This window comes from Callorhinus ursinus, unplaced genomic scaffold (assembly GCF_003265705.2).
Source record: "Callorhinus ursinus isolate GAN/ISIS: 27379988/994484 unplaced genomic scaffold, GSC_fseal_2.0 scaffold62, whole genome shotgun sequence".
Classification (NCBI taxonomy): Eukaryota; Metazoa; Chordata; class Mammalia; order Carnivora; family Otariidae; genus Callorhinus; species Callorhinus ursinus.
The window spans coordinates 5,488,859-5,509,721 of NW_027397124.1; the positions used below are offsets into that span (position 1 = coordinate 5,488,859).

General features: G+C 34.5%; 1 protein-coding gene across 3 annotated transcripts in view; it reads right to left on the reverse strand.

Moving 5' to 3' along the window:
* The window catches only part of ZEB1 (zinc finger E-box binding homeobox 1), a 191,156-nt gene that overhangs the window by 157,739 nt on the left and 12,554 nt on the right, over positions 1-20,863 (reverse strand). The gene's annotated exons all lie outside the window — the stretch shown is intronic.

Genomic DNA, 20,863 nt, shown 5'->3' on the forward strand with positions numbered 1-20,863 from the left:
TAAGTTAAAGAAAAGAAAGGCAAATAGGCAACAGAGAAGACTTGGGTTATACCAAAATAGATAATCCAGATCAGATTTATTAGCCTAAGTATTATAGATAACTATCATATGAAGAACAGGATACAATAAAATATGCAGCACTGACTTATGCCAAACATAATATTTTATCTTATTCAGAAACTTCTTCAAAGAAGAACTAAAGTATTAATACACTGGAGAAGCCATAAAATATCAAATATTCATAAATATTTCCAGTGGACAGAAGTCTGGACTGTCTTACACTAAATTTCTATTATATAAAAGTATTGTTATACCATGAAATATGTCGAATACAGACAAATTTCAAGAAATAGTTTTAGGTATCTCTTAAGGATATCAGATGCTAATTTATTACAAAAAATAAGAAGGTAGTTGATTTATGAAAAATACCCATCACCTTCAGTGGTGTCATCGTCAAAGAGATTATTAGAATAGACAACTGCTTTGATCCAACATGACACTGAGTCTCTTGTGATTTAAACAGCAGAGACAAAATAATCTGGCATAATTCCTACATTGGTGCTATAATAAAAAGTAGAAAAAATGGAATTTCACATAAATATTTAATATAATCTTATCATCCTTGGAAAATAAAAAATTCTTAAGTATCATGTAAAGAATTAAAAAAATCTCATGTTTTACCAGAATACTCCATGTCATTTAATCTAGTAAAAATGTTTCTGAAAAACTAGAAGAAATTCAATGATTTACTCAATTTTAAAACTCAGTTTGATTTTGAGGCAGACACTATGAAAGATACTATATCCAAAAAGAAAAATGTATTTTGCTAAAAGAAACTCCCAAGGCAACTTTACCATAAGGGTAAGGTCTAACGATTTATAACTACTATATATCTTTTCAGTTGCTACTAGAGAACATACATTTAAAACAGATTCTTCGTTTTCTTAGATTGACCCCAGATATTCAGCTAACACTAGGGTTGCAACGATGCCGAAGCCCTTGCACATTCACACAGTTACTCTTTGGCTGCAAAGGATCCTTTTAAAAGACGGAAAGTGAATATAATGGGGGAGAAAAGAAGTGGGGAGGAAGAAAAAGCCGCTTTTGTGCCATATGAATTATTTATTCAGTCAGGCAATGAACTCACTATTTCTAATTCTAACAATCTATCAGGGAACTGTAAAGAGTGAACTCAAAGACTAATAAGGTTTAAAAACTATCACTATTCAGCAAACTTGATTTTTTCTAATTAAAAACATTTTAACTTTATAAGTTATGTTTTTACAGAATAATTCATATTTCTAATTTATAAGTTTTATAAATCAGATGAGAAGTGTCAATTTTTAAAACAGACAAAAAATCAGTTAACTTTCATCACAAGATATTAGGAATTAAACTATTTTTTGTTATTTTCAATTTAGGAAGCTAATTACAAGAATTCTCATCTATCAACATTTTTATTATTACTACTATTCATGTCTGCTTAATTAAGTATCTGAAACTGTTTAAAGGAAACCTTTCTCTGCTGGTGATAATGTCACTGAGATCTGTTTTACAGAAATCTCTTGAAGGTAGTCTGGTTCTTGATAAGGATAGCCAAGCTAGAGCTGGATTTCCCTCACAACCATTAATGATGTTTGGTTGCCTAAATTATTAATAGAGATTAAGTCTTTGACTAAAGGCAGAGATAAAGTACTTGCTTCCTGAAAAGAGAAATAATCAGTTTTAATCTATATCTGTCACCTTTTCCTATATATTCGAGATGATGCAGAATTTTTGCCGCCCTTTCTCATCACAAAACAATTTACTCTGGAAATATGAAAAATATTTTGCCTTTTGTGTGAATATCTGAATCTTTAAAAATCTCCCTCTCTTTTTTGGCTTGGATGAAGACATTTTGTAACCGATAACCCACATAGAACACAACTTCTTTTGAAAACTTACATACACATCTCCTTATACTTTCATTCTCTATTTAAAATCATTTGAAAGTCCCTAAGTCTCAACAGAAGTGTCTATAATTTGAGTGGACTGTATTCTTCTTCAGATAAAATACCTGAATAGTAAGCCAAATGTCTTGTCCATTTGGCCTAGCTCCCTCCCTGGTACAGGTACATCTGATTCACCCTGCTTCTGCTTTCCTTTCAGACAAATCACCTGGTCAGATGTCAGCTGATCCTTGTTTAAACTCTTCCCCCCCTCCCCCAGGGTCCTGGGATCGAGCCCTGCAATCGGGCTCCCCACTCCACGGGAAGCCTGCTTCTCCCTCTCCCACTCCCCCTGCTTGTGTTCCTTCTCTCGCTGTGTCTCTCTCTGTCAAATAAATAAATAAAATCTTAAAAAAAAAAAAGAACTCATCTAGATTTACGGTGAGGAAACGGAGGTCTACTCAAGTCATGTTATTAATCCAGATGCCTACAATTAGTATGGGGCATAGCAGAGATTAGAAACCATGTTTCCAGACACCATCTTGTACTCTCTGCTATATGTCTTCACCAATCTCCCAAAAGGATCCTGGAATTCATATTGAAGAGTATCAACTGATAAAGCCTTTTGGAAAGCACTTTAGCAATATGTACTGTGGGGCTTAGGGTTTGCCTAATAATTCCACTCCTGGGACTCTATCTTAGGATAAATTGTCAGATAAACTTTATATACAAATATTCATGTCAGGTATTTATAATAAGAACTTTGAGAAAATATATGTCCAATAATAAGAGGAGATGGCATATCTACTAAAAGAACTATAATGGAGCAATTTGAAATGTTTATTAAAATTTTATAGTACTGTTATAAAAGGCACTTTCCCATGTTAAGTGGTGCTGTGTGTTTGGGGAGGGGGACAACTTACAAAACTTATGAATGTATGCAAAACAAATGTTCTCAATCAAAACCTTACGGGACGCCTGGGTGGCTCAATCGGCTAAATGGCTGCCTTCAGCTCAGGTCATGAGGTTCTGGGATTAGTGTTTTAATAGCTATTAGTGCTTTAGTAACTTTAAAAACCAGGCCAGGGTTCTGGGATTGAGCCCTGAGTCCAGCTCCCTGCTCAGCAGGGAGTCTGCTTGTCCCTGTCCCTCTGCCCCTCTCCCTGCTTGTGCTCTGTCTCTCACTCTCTCAATATATAAATAAAATCTTTAAAAAAATCCTTAGCTCTTCATTGAGTGACATTCATTCTACTACATTAAGGTGGACAGAAATAAGAGAGAAATCTTATTTTAAATAAGAAGAGGTTATAAGGGAGAGAAAATGATCTTTCTCTATGAAATACATTTGCCTTATTTTTTTAATTGGCAGTGCACAATTCATTTTCTCTAGTGCTTTAATAGGGAACAAAAACCTACAGTAATAATCACTTTAGACTGGAAATAAAATGAATTTCCTAAACCCCACATAAAACTTCAAGACTCTCCTTATCTAAAGCTGAACTGCATTTTACTTAAAAGAATTGGAATATCTTCCAAGTGACTTGAGAAATGTTTTTAAAGTTACTAAAGCACTATTAGCTATTAAAACACTAAAGACCAAAGCTTCTAAATGATCCTCAATAGAGGCCTTTCAAAAATCTCATTCTAGGGCACCTGGGTGGCTCAGCCAGTGAAGCATCTGCCTTCTGCTCAAGTCATGATCCCAGAGTCCTGGGATCAAGCCCCGCATCGCACTCCCTGCTCCACGGGAAGCCTGCTTCTCCCTCTCCCTCTACTGTTCCCCCTGCTTGTGCTCTCTCACTCTCTCTGTCAAATAAATAAATAAAATCTTTAAAAAAAATCTCACTCTAAAAAATCTGTAAATCTTGTCTTTAGGGGCTGAACTAGCAGAGGCACAGTCCGAGGATAGAAAAATATTTTGTGTATCTATCACCAACAAGGCAGTACAGAAAAAAAGTGCAAAGGATATTCATATTTAAGACTCAAAGGTCTGATAACACATTTATTTATTCTGTAACCTATAATGAAAGAAGACCTGATAATTGACATTACTGAATATGTATGATATGTGGCAGAAATAGGACACAAATGGGACTTATGTGAAAGTTGACAAGATTCATTAAGCTTATAAAAGCTTCTTTTTATAACCAGATAAAAAGGCAGTGAAAAATGTTTATTTTTTTTCCTAAGAGGATTTTTCTTCTTTTAGTTACTATTTCATTACTTTCTTCAGTAAGTGGTTTGTTCTTGACTTATCAAGACATACTAGATTAAAAACATTAAAATGCCTTATCTACCTCAAAAAGAGAAAAGAAAATGGATATACAAAAGTTACATTTATATATTTATTTTTTGTCAAAAGAAACAGTATTACTTTCAAACCCATTTAAGATAAATTGTTAAGGACAACTGGTAAAACATCTCAAAAGGGCCTCATTTCATTCAAATTTTAAGTAATAAACTCCCATCATTCTATATTTTGGGTCTAAGGTTTCCATATAGCAACAATTCTTATACACTCTTGCTAGTAAGTCTCCCTAACTAGGATTCTGAAAAACTGTCTAGTTCCTAAAAATAACCCTGATGTAGCTGAAACACCCAAGTTGGCAAGAAATTTCCGATTAATTCCCATTTGTAGGAAGGTCAGAATCTCTCACATAAGTCACCGAGCAGTTTTTCTTCTGAAACAAAGTGGATGAGGTGCAGTGAACAAACTGTAAAGTAGTAGCTCTTCTGTCATAGGGTCCCCTATAACCTCCTTACATTTTAACGACCGTTCACACTTTTAACCAACTAAACCCAGTGAGGAAATTGTAGCTTGCACCTCAAACTACCTCTGTGATCTACACCAAATCACATAACTGTTTGAGCTGCTCCCTTCCATAAAATGACTAGACCAAATGGATTTCTTTAAGTCTCTTTCCAATTTAAAAATTTTTATTTCATTTCTCTCAGTCTTTTTCAAATCCTTTTCAAAAGTGATAGGGCAGTAAGTCAGAGGGGGAGACGAACCAGGAGAGACTATGGACTCTGAAAAACAAACTGAGGTTTCTAGAGGGGAGGAGGGTAGGGGGATGGGTTACCCTGGTGATGGGTATTAAAGAGGGCACATTCTGCATGGAGCACTGGGTGTTATGAACAAACAATGAATCATGGAACACTACATCAAAAGCTAATGATGTAGTGTATGGTGATTAACATAACAATAAAAAATTAAAAAAAAAGTGATAGGGCATTTAGAGTAAAAGAAAACATTCTCACCTTTCTTTGACAGTCTGCATTTCCCAGCATTTTAAAACCTTCCTTTAAGATCTAGAGAAGCTGATTTCCCTGGTTAAATGATGATTCCTATGAATGAATGAGGTCTCTGCTAACAGCCTCTTTTGGTCACTTTCCTCTTAGACTACTAGCTCCTACAGTCTTCTGCTTAGTCAAGATGAGTGCCACAACCCACAAAAGGGTTTCTCTCCCATAAAAGGTGTTAAGATTTTGTTTTGTTTTGACTTTATACATTTTTTTTGGAAACATCAAGGCTTCTGGAGAGTCATTTTGTACAGCTGGACAACTTAAAGCATACCAGGTCTATATCCACCATATTAGCTAAAGAATGTGACAAACTCAGAGAAAAATATTAATTTTAGGTTATCACTCTACTTTCCTATAACTGATACAATTCTGAAAGGTGAAATTAGTGTTTCTAATTAAAATAGCTTTAATGGAACTTATATAATACAAACCCTCAAAATTGTTTTCATTTATCACAATGTATGCTTTAATCTTTAGCTAAATGAATTTATAGATAAATGGAGTGACTTCAGAGCTCTGTAAATGAAAAGACCAGTCAACAAAAATGCCTAAATGGTTCAGTGAAATGTCTATGGATTTGTATGTTAGCATGTTAGTGGTTAATCTGGGCTTGACCACCTTCACAACTCACTTCCCCCTCCCTCAAATTATTAAAATCAAAACAAGTTCTGGTAGAAAACATCTTCTCCTAGTCAAATCTAGACAAATCTTTAAATACTTTGATTTTCTATGTTCTAAAATATCAAAATTATTGGACATTACCTCCATGTAATTTAATTACATTTCATTAATATCAGTTTCAACATTTCTTTACTAAATCTGTAAAAAGGCCATAAGCTTTAATCACTAAACACTCATTCAGCAAAACAACCCAAAAAATGTATTAGCTAAGTTCTCAACCATTTCACTACTCCAGCTCAGTGTGTTCAAAATAACCCTGAACATGTTGAAATGTCCAATTTATCAAGAAATTTCCACAATCCTCATCTAAAAGGAGGTAAGGGCCTTTTCACCCAAGGCACGTGAATAGAGCTTTTCTTCTGAAACAAAGTGCCTGAGGTGCAGCGAACAAACTGTAAAGGTAACTAATTCTTTTGTCATATGGTCTCCTACAACCTTCTTATATTTGAACAATTAATGACTGTTCACAGCTTCTAATCAATTACAACCAGTGAGATGTAGTAGTGTCTGCTATTAAAAGTCATGCGAGCCTAAGCATTTTCCTGATTTTCAAACAGATTATCAGAACCTAAATGAGAAAGTTTAAAAGAATAAGATCCAAGAATTTTCAGTTTTCATTACTATAAAGTTAAAATACAAATTTAATACTAATTATTTACTTAAGTATATATATAAGTATTTTATACATTAGAGTTGACAAATTGGCATTTATAAAATTTATACAGAAAAACATAAAAATAATATTTTAATATATACTATACACATGAACACATGAAAAACCTCATATGGTATTAACTCCTGTGAGACAATCTAATCTAGTTTACTGATAATGGAAAAGTGAGATACTTCCATATATAGTGCCGTGATTTAATTTGTCAGTTAGTGTGCCTATAACAGAGCCCTTGGATCAAATGAGAACCACAGGTACTAACCAGTAACCCACCTGGTCTGCTTTTATTAACATATGGAAATCAACAAGGCCCAGTGAGGCTGCAGGAAAAAGAATGAAGATGACAGCGAGTCCACCTACACTCGCACTTTCTCCTCAGAAAGGACTGTCACCCCATCCCCCAACAAATCTCTATAACAGAAAAAGATAAATGTGGGGATTATGCCAAGTTGACCCCAAGCTTTGTTCTCCTCCTCAAGGCACATTCAGTAAGAAGATCTAAACACACATCTAATTTGACAAGCATTTAGGTTTACAAAGGAGGTGAAAGTGAAATCATACTTGGGGCATTCATGGGTTCTGTGTCAAAGGTCATTTAGCACTATTTCAGTGACTATTTACTAAGGTCTGAAGTGGGTAGAGCATAGAGAACCACAAAATCACAGTATATCTGCTCTAGAAGTCACCTTGGAAATCATCTTTTCCAACCTTTTCATTATATAAATGTATTTCATAACATTTGATTAACTCTGATTTTCCTAAGAGCATTCAGAGGGTGATACTTATTTGTGGGAAAGACACACACACACACACACAAACAAAAGGATAAGTGGGCATAACTATACAATTGCAAAATGAAAAATTCTGTGTAACTCAAAGTCTATGCTTTAAACTGATATAAACAATTAAATTTTAGGTTTAATATGCTCTTATAATAAATTACTGGATTTTTATATTCTTCTGAAGGAAAATATTCAGGACAGAAATTACAATGCTATCAAAATATATGAAAAGAAATTAGAGCCTTTTAAAGCAAACAAAATATGAGACTGAATAATCTTTTTAAAATGAACCAGAATTAATTGCTTAGGTTATTGAAACATTCTGAAAATGTTCAACTTAAAATGTTAACCATAATTTAGTGCTAAAATAAGTTTTACTTTTTTCTCTGCCACAAGGGTAATGTAGAAAGAAAGCTCTCAAGAGCTTCCTGAAATAAAAGCATTCAAAAAGAGACTAGGGGGAGGGAGAGGGTAAAGGGTCAGCAAGGGAACTGGGAAGGAATGACAAAGCACTGGGCAGTCGCTGAAGATTTAGAAGAGCAAGTGCATTTTATTTTCACCATCCTTGAGATGTGTACTCAACAGCTACCAAAGAAAAAGAGGTGAGCCATGCAGCTAGGAACTCAAACAAAATTTTGCTCTACTCCTACATTAAGTGTGGAAGGTTTTTTTGCAGGGGAGAAATGTAACATTTAGAATTCAATCTTAAGTATGGCTGCAATACCAGGCAAAATTTTAAACATTCCTATTTACATTCTGAGTACTTTTGAAGTTTTCTACCAAGATTATCCAAATGACATTCATCCATTCCACTATCTTTTCTCATCTACACATCTCCATATAAAAACTCTTCATTTGTTAAAGACTGTATCATAATCTTCCTCTGTATCAAAACTTCTATCATATTCTCAGAATCTTTCAATATCTACAATATATACCCATAGAGTTTCCATAATAAACATCTACTCCATTCCATTCCTAAGACTTGACCATTTGTCGTCACCCAGAATCCCACCTCAACAAATTATAATTTCTAACGTTACTCTCTGACCAGACTTCCTCTTCTTCCCTCTCTCTCATGCCTTCATTTCTACTATACCCCACAGAGATCTCATGTCCTAGAATCCCTCAGTTTTTTACCAGCTCCCTCTCCTAGGCTCATACCCTTCCCCACTAGCTCTCCCACTAAATAGCATAAATTAACCTCTCCTTACCCAGTTTCCACAACTGTAAAATGGAAATAATAACATACTTCATCTTCATTCATTTATTCAACAGGTATTTGAGCCCATTCTGTATGTCAGGCACTGAGAATACAGACAGAAAACAAAATAAACTCCCTTCCTATGGAATTTAAATTCTGGGGCTGAGGTTTTACCAAGCTGGTTGTCAGGATCAAATGAGCTAATATTTATAAAAGAATAATGCAGAGCACGTAATATGCAACATATGTAATATGCAACATTTGTCATAGCTCATCTAAACTGCTCTAATTTCAACACCTTAATTTCCCTAGGCTCATAACTTGTCACTGTACCACTCTGGTAAAATCTCAATCCCAGACTAATGTTACATTCTAATCTCCCCTCACTTACTTCAGCTACAGAGGGCATCTAAGTGAATCACAACTGTATGGATTTGTTCCATTAAAAATGTGTAGTTTCTAGTCTCAACTGGATCCACAGGTTTGCTCACTGATTATTTCATTTGTTTCTGGTTAGCTTCTCCTCTCCTTTATGGGGCTTCTTTCTCTCTGCTGGACTCTAAAACGCTGATGCTCCCCAAGATCCTGTCTTCTGTCTTCTTTCATTTTCTTCTCAGCCCATATACCCTCCACATATGGCCATATATGGTTTCCAGCCCAGGGCCCCCAGTCACATCCCACAGCCTCAGATTCAAAAGGTCAATTGCCTTGTTAGACCTCCCATACTGGTTATCTCACTACCATCTCAAACTCAAAATATCCAAAACTGATTTCCTTAGCTTCTAAATTGACCCTTACTCATGTATTCTCTGTTTGTTGTCATCACCATCCATGCAGTTGCCCCAGGTAGAAACTCTGGATTTAAGCTTGTCTGCTTCTCACCCATTGGCCATTTCCAAGTATCAAGTCCTAATGAATCTATGATTTACTAAGAACAAAAGTAAAGAGTCTGAAATCTGTTCCCTCTTCTCCATTTCTATTATCACAGCCCTAGTTTAAGCCCCCATCAGATCTTGTCAAGCCAACTACTTCACAAATGCCTTCCCTGCCTCCAATCTTTTCCCCTTAAAACTTATCATTCACAACAGCTACCAGAGTATTCTATTTAAACCTAAATACAAGCAAACCAGGTCTCTGCTTAAAAGTCTTCAATGGCTTCCCAAAGCCTAGAAAGAGAGATAAATTCAAGCTCCTGAACATGGCATTAAAAACCCTCCACGATGGGCGCCTGGGTGGCTCAGTTGGTTAAGTGACTGCCTTCGGCTCAGGTCATGATCCTGGAGTCCCGGGGTTGAGTCCCACATCCGGCTTCCTGCTCAGCAGGGAGTCTGCTTCTCCCTCTGACCCTCTTCCCTCTCATGCTTTCTATCTCTCATTCTCTCTCTCTCAAATAAATAAAATCTTAAAAAAAAAAAAACCCTCCATGATTTGGTTCCACACCACTCCATCATTCTCTGTCCCTTATTTATACTCCTACAACACACACCTGCTTGTACTTCCAGGACACATGCTATTTCTCACCAACATGCCTTTGCTCCTGTTCCACCCCAGCTGGTCCTCTAATTCCATCCCCCGTTTCCCTGATCTCAATTTTCTCTTTCTCTGATCCTTTAATACTCAGTTCAGACATTAACTCTTCCAGCAATGCTTTCTTCGGCCATTCTTTCCATTTCTCTATATTATAGTGGCTGCACTGTACTACAAATATCTGTTTTTGTGATTCCATCCATCATTTGCGAGCTCTGTAAGTGCAGAACCCCAGTTTTACCCATCACTGTATCCTTAGCAATTAGCACAGTGACTACAACATGGTGGGCAATTATTAAATGTTACATCATATAACCTTATCTCATACCAAGAATAAGTATCAAGTACCAAACTGTAAAATTACATAAAACTGAAAATGAAAAGTTAGGTGATTTATTTATCTTTTTTGAATGTTAAGTGCTATGTTATCAGTGGGTCTTCAAGATTAGCTGCAGCTCCATTCAACAAAAACTAGGCTTTTAAATTGCTATAGTTTATCCACCAAATGGTTTTAAGCCTGTACTAAAAGAATAAGTTAATAATTTATAAAATGTATTCCTAAGTGTTTTGACATCTGAAAGAAAGATATCTTGTGCCAAAAGCAAGGATGTACTTGGTAGAGGGAGGGAGTAACATGGAGACTTGAAGCCACAGATTAAATAATGAAATCATCCTAGAGAACTCATTTGACCCAATTTTTAAAGGAAAAAATTAATACAAATTCTTGTAGGCTTTACATTAACACACACAAATTATGGAGTAACACAGCAATTTTGCATTCATATAAAAGATATAATCAAGAGATAACGTCTCACTTTCTGAGAAACATTTTATGAAGGTTATTGTCCCAAATTCTTGAAGGCTATTTCATGTAGCATCGTGTATAATGTACTCTCCCCTGCTGTGTTGAGATGGATTAATCTAAAATAATTGAAAATACCATACATTATATGACCTAGTCTTCCTAGTAGAGAAGTGGGCAAAACAAATACAGACGTGGGTGGGACATTGTCATAATCACCCAGAGTTCTCCGTGAGCATCTCAAATTACCTAGTGGTCAGAGCTATAAATTACTGTACATTCATATGTGTTCTTAAAAAATAAATGCCTTTATTCAACTGCAAGAGCTTTCCTTATTTAAATGTAAATTACTGCTTAAAATATGCTACATACGTGTTTGATCTTACAAAATAAAAACAGGCCACTAAAGTAAATTAAGTAGGAAATACTGTCTCTTTGAAGAATCTCTAAAAGTATATTTAGGCCACATATACAGTTTCATCTCTAAAGGAAAAATCAGTAACAGTCATGTGTTTTGACTGATAAAACCACATGTTGCTGAAAGTTAAGTTATCTGAACTGGTTGACAAAAAGCCACACACAAAATAGCTGAACTTTTTAGAGACAACATGTAACTATAGGATGAGTTCTCAAAGGCTCCAAGTGGGAATAGGGTTAGGGGTTGACCCATGGCAAAACTTTCATGTAGTTATAAAACCTTTGAACTTACACAGAAATTTCTGTAAGTTAACATCATATTCTCAATGGTAAAGAACCACTGCTCTAAAGGATTTGTCTGATTCTTGTCTCTTTATCTTTGATGTGTCACTTTTGGATATTACTACTAGCTTCACAAATCACAGTTGCCTAATTTTCTCTATTCATTGGCTAACTCTTATACTATAAGAATTTTCCAAAAGTACCATGTCAACATCCCTGAATATTGCTTTCCTAAATGTATACATGCTTCTGTTAAGCTTTCTGATTTTAAATTATGACTCTATGAACTTACCTTCAGAATAAGAACGAGAGGTCACTATCACCATTTATGCACATGGTCACATCTACAATTAGACTAACAGGTCCTTTTACCTATATACTTTTCTTGTCCCATGAATCTATGGACATAAATTTCATTTTAAAGCAGTGTCTAAAAATATCAATTGCGGATATATTTTACTTTCTTGGAGAAAAGAAAGGGAATTGCATAATCTTTTCATCATTGTATGACAATATGCTAACACCCTTTAAAAATAGTACCCTATTTATTAAAGAATATTGAAAAAGATGGCATATTCCCCTTAAGAGATCTACTTCCTACCGTTTTTTACAGTTTAGAGGTTAAATGCCAGGATGCCTACATTTGAATATAGGCTCTACTATGTGCCTATTAGCTATGTGACCTGCGAGCTATGTGACCTGCGACAACCACCTCTCTGTGCCTTAGTTTCCTTGCCATTACAGTAAGGATAACAATATCTTCCTCATAGGATTTTATTGCAGATGAAATTAGTATTTTTAAACTGCTTAGAATAGTGCCTGACATATAAACACTATAAAGTCAGATAAATAAACAAAATGGTAATATTCTGAAACAAAATGTTATGTCTACAAATGCAATTATAAGAATAAAAGACATATAAGAAAAATACAAGGGGCACCTGGCTGGTTCAGTTGGTAAAGCATGCAACTCTTGATCTCAAGGTTATGAGTTCATGCCCCATGTTGGGAGTAAAAGCTTACTTTAAAAAACAAAAAAATTAAAAAAAAATACTTTAAGGGGAGCCTGGGTGGTTCAGTCGGTTAAGCACCCGACTCTTGGTTTCAGCTCAGGTCATGAGCTCATGGTCTTGAGATTGAGCTCCTGGCGTTGAGATCGAGCTCCCATAGGGCTCTGCAGTTGAGTGTGGAGTCTGCTTAAGATTCTCTTTCTCGGGGCCCCTGGGTGGCTCAGTCATTAAGCATCTGCCTTAGGCTCAGGTCATGATCCCAGGGTCCTGGGATTGACCCCGCATTGGGCTCCCTGCTCAGCGGGGAGCCTGTTCTCCCTCTCCCACTCCCCCTGCTTGTGTTCCCTCTCTCGCTGTGTCTCTCTCTATCAAATAAATAAATAAATAAATCTTTAAAAAAAATAAAATCTTAAAAAAAAAAAATTCTTTCTCCTCTCCCTCTGCCCATGCCCCCAGCCCCACTCACACGCATGTGTTCTCTGTCTAAAAAAAAAAAGAAAGAAAAAGAAAAATATAAGGTAAGGCATTACCTTTCTCAGGCATCTTAAAATGTGGCCAATAAACAAGAAATATATGAGGGGCATCTGGGTGGCTCAGCTGGTCAATAAGCATCTGACTTCGGCTCCGGTCAGAATCTCAGGGTCCTGGGATCCAGCACAGCTTCTGCTCATCCCTCTCCTTTTACCCACAATCGCCCCACCCCCACTCATGCACACTCTCCCTCGCAAATAAAAAAATCTTTTAAAAACCCAAGAAATACATGAGGTAGAAAACATGTAAATTTAATGCTTAGAAAAATGTAAAAGAATTAAAATTGTACGCTTTGAGATAAATGAATACATTTGAAGTATCTCACAACCAGGGATAGAAATTATGCTCTACTAAATACAAAAATAGTATTAAAAAACTAAAAAAAAGCCAAAAAAATTGACTACATTGAGAATTCACAGACTAAATGTAGATATATAGGAAATACACAGCCTTCTCCCCAAAATGATTCACTTTTCTTTTTCTAGTTACTATTTTCATATCACTGTCAGTAATTATCAATACTAAGTATGAAATAAATAATTTTATAAAATAAGTTTAAGGTAAAAAAGTACAATAATTACTTGAGTACTCACCATCCAGTTTTTTTTTTTATGTTCAGTTAGCCAGCATATAGTACATCATTAGTTTTTGATGTAGTGTTCAACGATTCATTAGTTGCATATAACACCCAGTAAAAAAAATCATTACTCTTACCCACTGTATGTACTCTGTGTAGAAAGAGTATCTTTCCAAACTTGTGTTATTTACTCATCCCTAAATTTTATATTTATCATTTCCTTTAGAGCTGTACTATATTTGTATTCTTAATATATTACTTAATTTTGCATTTTCTTGAATTTTATATAAATGGAAACATGTTGTATATTCTTCTATGATTTGTTTTTCCCCAACATTATATTCCTAAGATGGCCCAAGCTGCTGGGCATAGCTATAATTCATTCGTTTTCAGAATTGCATAACATCCCATCGAGTGAATATACCACTATTTATCCTATTAATAGATATTTGAGTTGTTTTTTGTTGTTTTGTTATTATGAATAAGGCTATATTAACAACTATATACATCACCTGATCATCTGTATAATGGTTAAAGATATACTTAGGAATAGAGATACTGGATCATAGTTTATGTGCATCTTCAACTTTAATAATGCCATTTTTTTTTCTGGTGGACATACCAATTAACATTACCATCTGCACTGCCTAAGTGTTCCAGTTGTTCCATATTCACACGAACAGCAATACCATTTGGCCTTGAATTTTTGAGAATCTAGGAGGCATGAAATAACTTTTTCACTGTGTTTTTAATTTGCATTTCTCTGATTACATATGAGGTTGAATATCTCATAATGTGCTTATTGGTCAAATGAGTTTATTCTTTTACGAAGTGTACATTCAACTCCTTTACCCAGTTTTCTATTAAGTTGTTATCTTTATTTCACTGTGTGGCAGATCTTTATTTGTGCTGAATACTAATCCCCACTCTCTTTATGGTATCTATTGATGAAATTATTTTCATGAAGTCATATTTGCCAATCTTTTGCATTCTGTGTTTTATGCATTTTTGTCTTATTCGAAGTCATGAAAACATTCTACTCTATTATCTCTAGAAAGTGTTAGTTTTACCTTAACTAAACGATTACCTTATAGATTTAGATCTATAATCTAGTCTAACTAATTTCTCTAAATAATATAATGGCTCAACTAAATTTTTTCCATTTAATTAACTAACTACCTCAGTTATTGAAAGAGCCATCCTCTTTCCACTGACTGGCATAACCAGTGCCATTAAAGATCAAGTTTCTTTAATGAGTATCTTGCTATTATCCCTTGGATGTTTTAAAGAACTTGCTATAACCTGTGTGGATTTGGTATTTTTCTTTGCAAGAATATTTTTCCTTTATATTTTAAGACTATTCAATTTTTTATTCCTTCTTGAGCTAATATGAGCTACTTTTTTCTAGGAATTTGCCCATTTGATATAAGCTTTCAATATACTAGCATAAAGATGACTATTCCTAAAACATCTGTAGTAACATACCCTTTTTCATTCAAGTTACTGCTTTGTGACTTCTCTTTTCCCTTGATTAATCTTGCGGACAGTTTTCAAATTTGTTAGTCTTTTCAAATAATCTATTTTTACCTGTACTGTTTCCTCTCTGATTTACTTTTATTTTCTATTTCATTAATATATATTTAGTTTTTACTTCAGTTGGGGGGAGTATTCTTTTAGTCACTTCTAATTCTTGGGAATGCAGTAATTGTTTTTCAGCATTTATTCTTTTAATGTAAGCATTAAAGTCTATAAATTTCCATAAAGTATCAGTTTATCACAGTTTATCACATAAGTTCTGATATATGGTATTTTATTACTGTTAAATTATATTTTCTAATATTCCTTACAAGTATTTCTTTTACCCATGAGTTTTTTGTAAATAATACATCTCAACTTCCCCAAACATACAGGAAAATTATGGTGCTAAATTACAGCTAATGTCATTGTAAACAGAGAATGTAGTATAATGCCAATCTCCTGAAATTGTGAAAACTGGCTGTATTTGACCAGAATGTTATCACTTTTTTTTGTAAATAGGTCTTATGTGCTTTTAAAGAATTTTTTAAAAAGTATTCTGAGATGCAGTGTTTCCTAAATGTCCATTACAACAAGCTTGTAAATACTGTTAATAAACTCTTCTGTATTTTTTTACATTTTTCTCTGCTTATTCCAATATTTACTAAGAAAGATTATTTTAAATAATTCACAATGCTGATGAATTTGCCTATTCCTTCTGTGATCCTATTTTTTGCTTAATATGTTTTCAAAGTATATTGTCAGGTACATACCAATTTAGAATTATCATTACTTTTATCATTTTTTAGTGACCCTCACTTTCTAGGATAGTTTTTCCATAAAGTCAACTTCAGATGGTATTAATACAGTCACACAACACCACCTTTCTTTAGTAAGTATTGTCAAGCATATCTTTTTACATCCTTTCTATTTTCAAGTTTTCTATATCCTTTTTAAAAGTATGTTTCTTATAAATAGTATATATCTAGATTTTGTTATTTTATCCAATCTGACAATCAGCTTATGTTAACTGGAGCATTTTGTCAGTTTATATGCACTGTAATTACTAATATATTTGCATCTAATGCAAATACTAATCTTACTTTGTGCTTTCCATTTGTTTTTTTCTGTTTCTCTTTTCCTTCCTTCCTTTTTTTCTTTCTTAGATTATTTTTTCTCATTCTATTTCCCTCTTCTACTAATTTGAAAGATAGCCATATTATTTCTAGATTTTTATTTATCTCAGAGATTTTAACATGAATACATAACTTACCAAAGTCTACAGCTAATCAATAATTTTACCCTGCTCCCAGGTTTTATACAGTGCTTGTCTACACCTACCCATATCTACCATTCCCTGTGTTCTTTATCTTTACTTCTGAGACCTTCCATCTGTAACCATTTTCCTGATCTGTGAGACTATGGTGATCAGAAACTCAGAGAACATAATGACGGAAGTATGACCACTACTGTTACCTGACTGCTGACTCAACAAAATACAGTAATGGCAGATGGAAATCCCCAAACTCTATACAACCCAGGTGAACATGCACAAGATGTGCATGTTAGTGTGGCCATGAGACCTTAAAACAGCTAGCACCTTGCTTCCCTCCCCATATGCTTAATATGTTAGACTCTCAATATAATAGACACTCAAAGTCTGTCTTACTGCCCTGAACTATTTTTACAGTTGGTACGGTACAATTCCAAATCTATCTCTAATGAAAAACAAACAAAAAAAAGGAGGATGCCTCCCACCAATAAATAAATAAATAAATAATCAGCTTGATGTGATAGAAATTGAAATTACATAGAATTTTATGACCATTGTTTGACTATTATAACACATAATACATAAGACAAGTCAAGCATAAATAAGGTATAAATGAATATTAGTAAAATGGGGTTAAGTTTTAAAGTTTAGATTAAAAACATGTGGTATATAACATACAGAGCACAAAAGCCCCTCTACATACAAATTAGGTCACATGTAAATAGAGAAAAATGGTGTATAAATAAGGCACTATTTTTTACATTAAAAATTAACTTAGGGCGCCTGGGTGGCTTAGTTGGTTAAGCGACTGCCTTCAGCTCAGGTCATGATCCCGGAGTCCCGGGATCGAGTCCCACATTGGGCTCCCTGCTCAGCGGGGAGTCTGCTTCTCCCTCTGACCCTCCCCCCTCTCATGCTCTCTCTCAAATAAATAAATAAATAAAATCTTAAAAAAATAAAAATAAAAAAATTATTAACTTAGAGGTTGAAACATGATAAAGTGTATTTCCTCTGCACTTGGACTAAAAAAAGGCACTGTCTTTAATCTTGTAGCATATTATGTAACTCCCAAAAAAGCTTGAATTTTTTTTTGTTCAATAAGAAAAACATAAATCAGGCCTACAGCTATTTTCAATGAGAAACACTCAGGTTGTGTGGCTATATTTTTTTCTATTATGTTAATCACCATATATTATATCATTAGTTTTTGATGTAATGTTCCATGATTCATTGTTTGCGAAAACACCCAGTGCTCCATTCAATACGTGCCCTCCTTAATACCCATCACCAGGGTAACCCATTCCCCAACCTCCCCTCCCCTCTAGAACCCTCAGTTTGTTTCTCAGAGTCCATAGTCTCTCATGGTTGTGTGGCTATATTAATACCATCTGAAGTTGACTTTATTGAAAAACTATCCTAGAAAGTGAGGGTCACTAAATAATGATAAAAGCAATGATAATTCTAAATTGGTATGTACCTGATAACATATTTTGAAAAAATATTAAGCAAAAAATAGGACCACAGAAGGAAAAGGCAAATTCATCAGCATTGTGAATTATTTAAAATAATCTTTCTTAGTAAATATTGGAATAAGCAGAGAAAAAGTTTTATTTTATTTGATCTGGTTTTGTGGATGCCTAGTTATTTCAATGCAAACAATAAAATAGCCAGCTTACTTATTAGTCTCATTTATCATAGGCAATCAGGCCCTGGGATCATGCCAGCCAAAAGAATGGCAAGGATTGTCTAACTGTATCTTATTAAATATCTGTAATAGAGAACGGATATCAAAGTATATATAACAGGTTCACAAGACAGGAGTTCTACACAGAACCATTAATAGTGCCAGAAATAACCCAGAAATTTATTAAGAAATAATAAACTCAAAGAATTTTACACATTTGGAGAGCCATCATTAATAGCAGTAAAACCATCTTATGCCATAGGGACTGTAAGTACACAACACATCTATATAAGCTGTGATTTAATGATTTAGAAAGAAGAAAAAAATGAAAACATAATTCCTTACAATAGTGCAGAGTTCAGAAATGCATGGCCAACTTGATGCATAAATTTGTTTTTTATTTTCTAACTTTTTAAGAATTTATTTAAATTCAATTAATTAACATATAATATATTATTTGTTTCAGGAGTACATCAGTGATTCATTAGTCTTACATAATACTCAGCGCTCATTACGACACATACCCTCCCCAATGTCATAGATTTTAGCAATCAACTCTAAACAAGGCCACTTTTGTTTCTAGTAAAGACTGCTTTTTATTGATACTGATGATGACGGTAGAAGTGGTGTGGTGGCAGCACCATTTTAAAGTAATTTCTACGTGAATCTATTAGCATTATAGTATACATAAGCCAAAACTCAGGAAAGCAGGACAAATCAGCTTTTAGTAAGGCATTTTTAATTTTTAATCATTTAAAATTTAATACATAAAGAAAGTAAGATGATGAACTACATAATTATATTCAAGTCATTTGCTGCTTTAAGATCTTTGGCAATTCTTCAACACTTTCAAGATAGAATCCCATCATGGCAGTATAAAGCTCTTTTTTTTTTCATTTGCTTCCTATCTAATTCTCTAGCCTCATGTTTAGCCTTTCCTCCACTAACCCTACAGAGTTCAACCAAACCTGTGACTTACAAGTCCCACAATGTGTGTGTGTGTGTGTGTGTGTGTGTGTGTGTGCGCGCGTGTGTGTCTCATATACTTCTGTACATTCTATTCCCCTACCTGGAATAATATATTCCACATTTTTACTAAGATAACCCACACATATCCCTTAAGATTTGGCCATCCCCTCTATGCATATGGGATAGACTATCACATCAGTTACCAAACTATATTCTAAAGGTTTGTTTTCCTGGGTTGTTTTTTTTTTTTTTTTCCCCCTCTAGGATACTGTAAGCTCTTTAAAGCAAGAAACTGCATTTCTCATCTTCGGAGTTTCATTGCCTAGCACACATTAGTCCATCATATTCATTCTACAGATGAACAGACTTAGGCCAAATAAATTATTTTCCCAATTTCATAGGCCAATTAACGGCAGCTTTAACATTAGACTAAGATTTCTACCTAAGACTTCTATCTCCTAGTTCAATGCTCTTTCCATAAGTGCACCTACAGATATCAGATCAGAAGGAATTATGTCACTTATATCTAGAATGTTCAAGGCAGATACAGAACTAAATGGTGTATAAAAAAGTAAGTGCTTTAAAAACAAAAATAAAACACAAGTTAGTTACGATGGATTTTCAAGGAATAGGAACAGGTGATAAAAAGAAATAGACCTCATTGATATGAGGAATTCTTAATCTCAGGAAACAAATTGAGGGTTGCGGGAGTGGTGGGGGGTGGGAGGGATGGGGTGGCTGGGTGATAGACATTGGGGAGTGTATGTGCTATGGTGAGTGCTGTGAATTGTGTAAGACTGATGAATCACAGAGCTGTACCTCTGAAACAAATAATACATTACATGTTAAGAAAAAAAAAAAGAAGATAGCAGGAAGGGAAAAAAGAAGGGGGGGAAATCAGAGGGGGAGACAAACCATGAGAGACTATGGACTCTGAGAAACAAACAGGGTTCTAGAGGGAGGGGGGTGGGGGATGGGTTAGCCTGCTGATGGGTACTAAAGAGGGCACATACTGAATGGAGCACTGGGTGTTATATGCAAACAATGAATCATGGAACACTGCATCAAAAAACTAATGATGTAATGTATGGCGATTAACACAACATAAAAAAAAAGAAAAAGTCAGAAAAAATACTATCTTAAAAGAACTGTGTGGGAGTTATTTCAGTGACATATACATTTTACTCATAAATATGAGTAAGTAAATAAATGCATCTGTAATCAACTCATCAAAGTTCAAAGGAATTAAACATTTTTTTCTTTAACCATAACAAAATGAGGGGTAAAGTATGTAGCTAAAAATCAGTAAGATCAAAGCTTTTATGCCAAGGTAACTGGCATAATAATTTATACCAAAGTAAAAAGGGGGGTAAGGGGGGTAGCTTTATTTGGTTGTATGTTACCTTTTATTGGGCAAAAAAATGTAAAGGGAGTAATATTTTAACTTAAATGAAAAATCACCAACTTAAGAAGAATAGACTGAAAGGGATCAGAGAAAGCATTTATGAAGAAGAAATATGAGATAAATTCCTGTCCACCTTTCAAAATATAGCAGAAAATATGAGGTAGGGAAAAAGGAAAAATATTGCAGGTAGAAGGAACCAAAGTATATTCAAATGCATGGAGGGATATAGGAATCTATAGTTAAGAGGAGGAGGAGGGAAGCGGTCAGCAGACAGAAGAAATAGCAGGGAGAGGATCATAA